At 46.3% G+C, this 7,430-nt stretch overlaps 1 pseudogene; it reads right to left on the minus strand.

Annotated features, from left to right (window-relative positions):
- Nucleotides 1-3,229: 3,229 nt before the first annotated feature.
- LOC115802246 (uncharacterized) lies at nt 3,230-4,607 on the minus strand (annotated as a pseudogene).
- Nucleotides 4,608-7,430: the final 2,823 nt, after the last annotated feature.

Genomic DNA, 7,430 nt, shown 5'->3' on the forward strand with positions numbered 1-7,430 from the left:
TCCCTGCTACCTTCCTTTATGGCTCCCAACATAGATTGATGATTCCTGAAATTCTACAATCAGAAATTTATTCCTTGGCTTCACTCAGTATAACAATGTAATACTTTGAGAAACAGTGTATTTCATATTATCTAACATAAATCTACTACCATACAGTAAGAATGACTTACATTCAATCTGTGAGCCCTAAATGAAGATGAGTGAGGGGTAGTATGCCACAGAGGAAGAACCTGGACCCTCAAGACAAGTTTACTCATTCAACAATGTTTCCAAGCACCTGGGAAGTATTTTGTGTTTCCTTTTTCTTTCTTTTTTACCCCTCAGACCAGAACAGGCATAGCAGCAACAATTAGGTAGTTCTAACTGATGATACACACATCTCTTTCAGTGTAATTAAGGATTATTTACTGAATCTTGAATAGTCACCCTTGAAGATAAGCTAAACTGTATAATACACATTACATTTTAACAAAACTTAAAGTAAAATAGACCTTTCCTACTGGGTGTTATTTCAAGGATTCAGATAGTGTATTAAGCAGCACTGTAGGACAGATTTTACCAAATTGCTTTTGGTAACAGTAAATTTCAAACTCTTAAAAAGGGTTATAAAACCATACTGGTGGGATCCTGTAGAGTTAGCAGAAATTTCAGAAATAATTCAGTGACTAATTATTGTTATCACATCCACTGTTTCCATTAATTCATTTAACCCCCAAATATTTGTTAAACACCCACCATATGCAAGATACTCAGAGAAGTATCACGAGGATTACAAAGCCCTGGACACAGCTGAGGCCATTCATCACAACTGAGCTGTGTTTGACTCTGCCTGCTGCGTGCTCAGAGTAATTAAAAGGAAAGAAGGCACAGAACCCAGTTTCCAGATGTTCTTCTCATGGTATGTTCAGGATGCCCTAGTAAATACAGTCTAAATTTGAAGTCAGGATACTTCAAACCAAATCAGTTCAATACAAATTCATAGGCACTGTTTTAGGAGCTGGGGAAACAAGAACACAAAACAGGCAATACGCCTGTATGGGATGCAGACAAATGCGTAATTTATTATGATATAACATGAAAGGGACTTATTTAGTAGTGAAATCAAAGTGCTTTGGAAAAACATGAGGGAGTGATTAATCCTGCAGGGGCTTTGTGGAAAAGCCTGAGACAGTAGCAAAAGGGAGATGTCATTTGCCTTGAGTATATTAAGCTAGGATTTTAGACAGGAAGGAAAAAGGGGAAATCCAGAGTTAACCACAACTCTAATTAAATACAATATTCTGGCCAATAAACTGACAAAATTATTAGAAAATTAATAAATAGAGTAAAAATCTAAAAGTACTTATCATGAACCCACCATGTGCAAAACCCTAAGCTATGCTCTGGGAGACAAAAGAGGTATTTTCCCCTCACAATGAGCTTGCGATTTGGACTGGGGGCAATGGAATAAACAAATAAAAATAATATAAAAATATTTTAAAATGCAACAAACACATCAAGTGTGTGGTTAATCATAAAATGAGTGGTATAACACTGAATATAAAGCATTCAGAAAAAATGTGGCTATAGATTGGAATAGTCTGTAGGGCTTTAAATTGTCCTGTATCCAAAGAGGAAAATTATGGGGTTGGTTGGTTGACAGTCAAAACCAAGGTTACAGTGATGGGGCAGTATGAGACACAGGAAAGAAACTTGGTCAGAGTTAGGAAACTTGAGTCCTGCCTGAGCTGGCTCTGCCACCAGCCATCTGTAACTTAAAATGACTCATTTAGCTTTGGTGGCCCTCAGCTCTCTGCTGCAGAGGGAAGGCTGAATGAAGAGTCTCCTCTCCCAGACCAGTTCTTCCATTGTTGCCACTGTCTGCTCACTGCCCCCAAAGCGAAACCCCCCTGGTCATTTGCCAAGGGAACTCTGGGACCTTATGAGCTGTGCTCTTAAGTCAACCTGGCAAACGCAGGACCCCATGGCTGCTTTTTTCTATGGCTCCACCCCAAGTTAGTTTTATGTTTGGGACTAATAGGTGCAAGGTGTGTGACCACAGACCTAGAGTTTCAATCATACAAGGATTTACCATGTAGCCAATAAGGCCCTAGTTCAGGACTCATCCCTTGCAGAGGCCCTTTCCATGTCCCTGTGGTCAGCCAGACAATGAATTCATATGTCATATGTTTTTCTAAAATCTGTAGAATTAAGCTATTTCCGTATTAGTTTTTTCAAGAGGATCCCACCTCCAAATAGTGTGAGTTCCAGGCTCCACAAAATGTGGATCCACCCTGGTCCCCATATACTTCCAAGCTTTCTATTGCGTGACCAAGGTGTGTACAAATCTACAAGGAAATCTAACACAGGAATAAGTGACGTAACCCTGCTGGCCTGGTATGAGGTAGAGAGGAAAAAAGACTTACATTTTGTGTGTGTGTGTGTGTGTTTGTTTTCTGTTGGCCTCCTGCTTGGTCCTTCCTCGGTGCCAGCCCCGTAGTGGAGGGCTGATCTCTGTCGCTCATCCTCAACACCTGCTCTTTCGAGGCCAGTAACAGTGGATCGGGGTTTTACATACTGGAACACAGCTCCTCTTTTTGAGGCTTAGAGTTTTTGAGACAGTGTTTGTCCTGTTTTTTCAGCAGGCAGTCCTTGGAGACGTTATGGTATAGAATAAACAGGCCCCAAAGCCACCCGGGCGCGGGCTCAAACGTCAGAAATTCCTTTACATACAGAGTGCCCTGTCCGGAAAAACATCCCCCAGCGCGGCCGGAGCTACATTTAATCCACGCTGCTGACAGCCCGCGCGCCGACTGGGATGGACTTTTGCACGCTGGGGAGGACTGGCGTGCGCACAGGGAAGGGGGGCCGAGGGCTGGGGGAGGAGATCGGAAGGGGAGAGGTAATCCCCGGCGTTCTGAGCATCCCCTTTTTAGAAAGACTGAGTCTCTCCCGGGACAGCTGCTGCGGTCACACCACAAACTTAAAAGCCGCCCTCCCGCTCCGAGCGTGCCTTTCCTCGCCACCCTCGCCTCCCCACAGCTCCAGCTGGTGCCTGGCTCCGCGCCGCTCCCGGCAGGGCGCTCGGGGGGCAGCAGCGCCCCCTGCCTCCCGGCCTGGCCTCTGCGGCCGCAGCCTCTACGCTCCGTCAGGGCCGCCGGCGGCTCCGCGGCTCAGCCAGGGCTGCCGCTCAGAGGAGGTCGCGCCGGTGTCCCGGGTCGCCGCCTCGCACGCCCACCGCCTGCATCCCCTTCCTCTCTCCCGGAAAAGACAGCGGGCACAGAGAGAGGGCGAGAAGAGTTCGCGGCAGGTAAGGCTGGTTTCGGGTCACCTGCTGCTCCGGTGGGAGGACCGCGGTGGCCAGTAGGGGTGACTGGATTTTGGGGGTGGTCGTGGGTCCGAAGTGCGAATGCCGAGCGGCCGGGAGATAAGGCAACGTTCTGGGGCGGAAAGAGCGCTCCGGAGCTGACGGGAGGGGGCACGCGGGGGGGCCAGACGGAGAACTGGGCGCCGAGGCGCTGACGGTCCGGGAGCGCGGCGCGGGGACAGCGTGGCGGCGGGCGCAGTCTCCGCTCGCCGCCGCCGCTTCCTCAGCCCGAGCTTTCCGCACCGCGCAAAGTTTTCCTCCCGAGACGCGCCCGGGAACTTCGCGCTCTCTCTCGCCCCCTCCAGGGCCCCGGCGGCCGCGAGCGCGTCTGAACGTGCCCCGTGGCTCCTCTGGCTGCAGGTTCATTCGCAGACGCGTCGGTGAGGACAGTCTCACGAGGATTTGACCAAGGGCGTCTGCGCCCTCACTCGCTCCTTTTCCGGACGGGCTGGGGGGAGGGGACGGGGAGACCGTGGCGGCTGTTTGTGTTGTGGTGCTTTTGGGGAGGGATGGGCAACGCCTTTTTCCCTGTGAGGGAACCGCGACGCTCCGTCTGACGGGAGCGTGCATCCTCCCAGACTCTGAGGGCAAAGTTGGAAGCAGACACCAGCCTCAGAGCTGGCTGACTGGGAAAGGCGGCTCCTGCAAAACGTACTCTTGTGGGGGCCGGGCATCCCTCCGTACTCTCGGCTTGGCTCGCTCCGAAAAGGCCCGGATTTGACTCCTGCTGGGAATTTAACCGGGTGGATTTAACCCCGCCGGTGTTTCCCCCCTGCTCCCTCATCACGCGCCTGGAGTTGACGCGTTAATGGGCCGCCCTGGCAGCGCCCGGGCCGTTTTCGGCACCGGCTCATTTTCCTTCCCTCACGACTTGAGTTCAACCTCGTGGACTGAGTTGCTTTGCTTCCGTCCCAGCGCGCAGGGGGTACTTGACAGGAGGAGGAGGAGGCGCCGCGCTCCCGCCACCAGGCTGGACTCGAGGGGACTGGACGGGAGCTGCGCAGCCAGCGGCTGGGGCCGCTGAGGTCCCCAATTTCGAGTTACGGAGATTGGAGTTAAATAGGCGAACTTTTCGCCGTTTAGCCCCGAGCGAAGCCGTAATGAAAGGCAAATGTCTCAACGAGAGCTCTTCTTTCCCCACCAAAGCCCCTCCCATCCTCCCTTAGCTTGTCAGTGGTGTCTGCAAGAGAAAAAGAGGGGGCGGGAACTGAAAGTCTCAAATTTAGCCGAAAAGGTTCTCCTCCCCTGCGGGGGCGCGGGGTGGGGCGTGCTCACTAAAGGATGGAAAGGGTTGAGGGGGAGGTAAAGGAGACGGGACGAGACCCCTCCTGGGTCTGGTGCTGCTGTTGTGTAACCATGGCAACCGCCAGGGCAAGAGCGGTCAGAGCCTTCCGGGTTCTGCACGTGGAAAGAAAAATGTGAAGGGTGGGGAAGGGAGAGAATCACATGTCATCACTCCAGTGTTGCCGTCGCTTCTCCCCCTGTTCTGAGGCCAGAGAGCCAAGAGGATGAGCAGGAAGAGTCTGGGTTGGATGTGAGCAGCCCCAGACAGGAGTTGCTTTAACTCTGTCCCGCCTCGGAGTCACTGAGGCTCAGCCGAGTAGCTAAAGCTGGCCAGAGGGACATCGTTGGTAGGCTACAAAGTGATGGTTCAGGTCAGGAAGATGGGAAAAGGCCTTGGCCTTTGAAAGAGAAAAGGCCAGGAAATACAGGAAGGTGATGTGGCAAGAGATATGAATAGCGTCAAGAGGTAGCTGAGAGACAGTAAAATGGTACTGATTTGGATTGCCAACATTTCAAATGGAATTTGCCCATTATGAAATGAAAAATTGGTGGAGAAGGGAAGGGACATTTATCAAATACTTCTTGCATCCTAGGTACTTTGTACATTATCACGATTAATATTCTCAGCAACACGATATGAAGTTTCATTATTTTTTTTGTTTGTTTTTTAGATTGAAAAAAAAAAAGCAGAGACACACAGAGAGTTAGAACTGTGTGCTGTCCCATTTTGGCTTTTGCAATTTTAAGAAAAATCATAGTTCTTAAAAGTGGTATCGGTGGTTATGGGAGTAGACAAAGCAATTATTCTCATTTTAGAGGTGAGAATAATGAGATGTAAAGATGTGTTAGCTGATGTGTTCAAATATAAGCTAGTAAGGGGCAGAGCTGAGACTGGAACTGTTTTACCTGGATTCAGGTCACCTTTTAAGGACTTCAGGCAGGTTTCCATGACCCCACTTAAAGGGAGGACCTTTCCAAGATCAGTTGATGCATTATCTGTATATTATAATTTACAGGGTAAGAACCCCGAGAATTTAAATGGGAGCCAGGGTTGAGGATGGGTATGGGTCACATGAAGTCTGTAGGTCAAGGATCTTATGTACATGATATTAGTAATCTATATTTATAAAGGTCTTATTGTACCTATAGGAATTATTAGTGGCTTTAATAATGTTTATAAAGGAAAAATAAAAACAAAAGAAACATTTTTCAAATAGTAACTCCATGGCTGCGTTGAGAAAATTTCCTGAGATTAACGAAGTTTTCCTTAGTTTACTTACTGCCTTCATGACCTGAATAACTACAAAGTTACTTCATATTTTGGCACCACTATTTCACCTTTGTAAGAGTTTGTGGCCCATTCACTTGGGAGGAGTAATAATTTGACTCCTGTTACCCCTCCTGCTGACTCTCTGAGAGGGGAGGTCAAGGAAAAAATGTCTGGCAGTGCAAAGTGTTTTGGAATTATCAGGAAACTATAACCAACACTAGCAGAAACTAAGGGTAAAAGGTAAAGAAATAATTATGTATCTTTTGCCTTTTTGCAGAATTTGCCTTTATAGTTACATCTTAGTTAATGAATTTGCTTTATAACTTTGCATGGGAAGAATGCACAAAGTTAAACTGTACTTTTAATCTCTTTTGTGTGTGTGTGTGAGGAAGGGCTGGTAAGGGTGGGAGTGTGAATTATTTTTGGTGTCAGGGAAGGTCAGGAATATAAACAATTACAAAGGCAGAGGAAGCACATGTACTGTTTCCAGTGACAGGGTAACAGATCAAATATAGGTTTGAACTTGAGTCACCAAGCTGAATTACTCTCACATCTTTTCTTTTCCAAAGCTAGGAAATATGTTGTTTGGGGTTGGAGTTAAACTAAGACAGGATGTTTTGTGGTGCTCAGTTCTTATTCCTCATACTGTGTTCTCGTTCCATTGGATGGGTATTTGTTAACTATCAAAAGGTTTATCACAGACCTGAAAGTGTCTCTGAAGGTGTCCTCTGGAATTGGTAGGTATCTCTGTGGCCCAGTGTTTGTTTTCTGCTTAGACAGAGTACTGGGTGAAGTCATCCCCATTTTTATTAGGTATTGAGAATATCAACTTCTCAGTCTCAAGGGGAAAACATTCCAGTTGGTGCTGATTTAATGAATATTAGTATGTCTTCAGATTGTTTGTTATAGCTTCATTATTTTAGAAAAAAAGTGACTGAACTTTACTCTTCTGTCTGGGAGATGTAATGCTTTGATGACAAATGTTCTTTGGGGAACATTCTTATCAATTAATAAATGATTTATTTAATAAACATGAGTAACCATAGCTCTGTTTGAAAAGTTATTCTTCCTGTATATACCTGGAGCTATATAGATAACCTAGGTAAAGTAGTAAATATTTCGACTCAATAACATTGTCCTTAAAGGAAAAAGAAACATTCACATTTGTGAAATAAGTAGTAATAACAACAATAACAATGACTGACCATGGGCAACACTTGTTAATCACATAACTTGCTACCTCAAAACTTAGTTAAAGAATACTTTCTTACTCTAGGAAATCTTGGCCAAAATTCCTGTCTATTTTTATATCTTCATCCTGCCTTTCAAGTTCTAAGTTTTCAGTCATTTGCTTTCTTATGTTGTTGTTTATGATTCCTAACCAGATGGTAAGAGCCTTGAAGGAAGGACTTGTCTTCTCTAACTTTTTACACCTTCAGGTTAGTGCAGTGCTAAACATATTTAGATACCTAACAAATATTGAGTTATAATTACTTACCAAGCAGTTAAGAGAGTGATTTTTTTTTTTTT

Source organism: Delphinapterus leucas, chromosome 9, assembly GCF_059928025.1.
Source record: "Delphinapterus leucas isolate spDelLeu-1000000601 "Yukka" chromosome 9, BTC_Dleu_Yukka2, whole genome shotgun sequence".
NCBI lineage: Eukaryota > Metazoa > Chordata > Mammalia > Artiodactyla > Monodontidae > Delphinapterus > Delphinapterus leucas.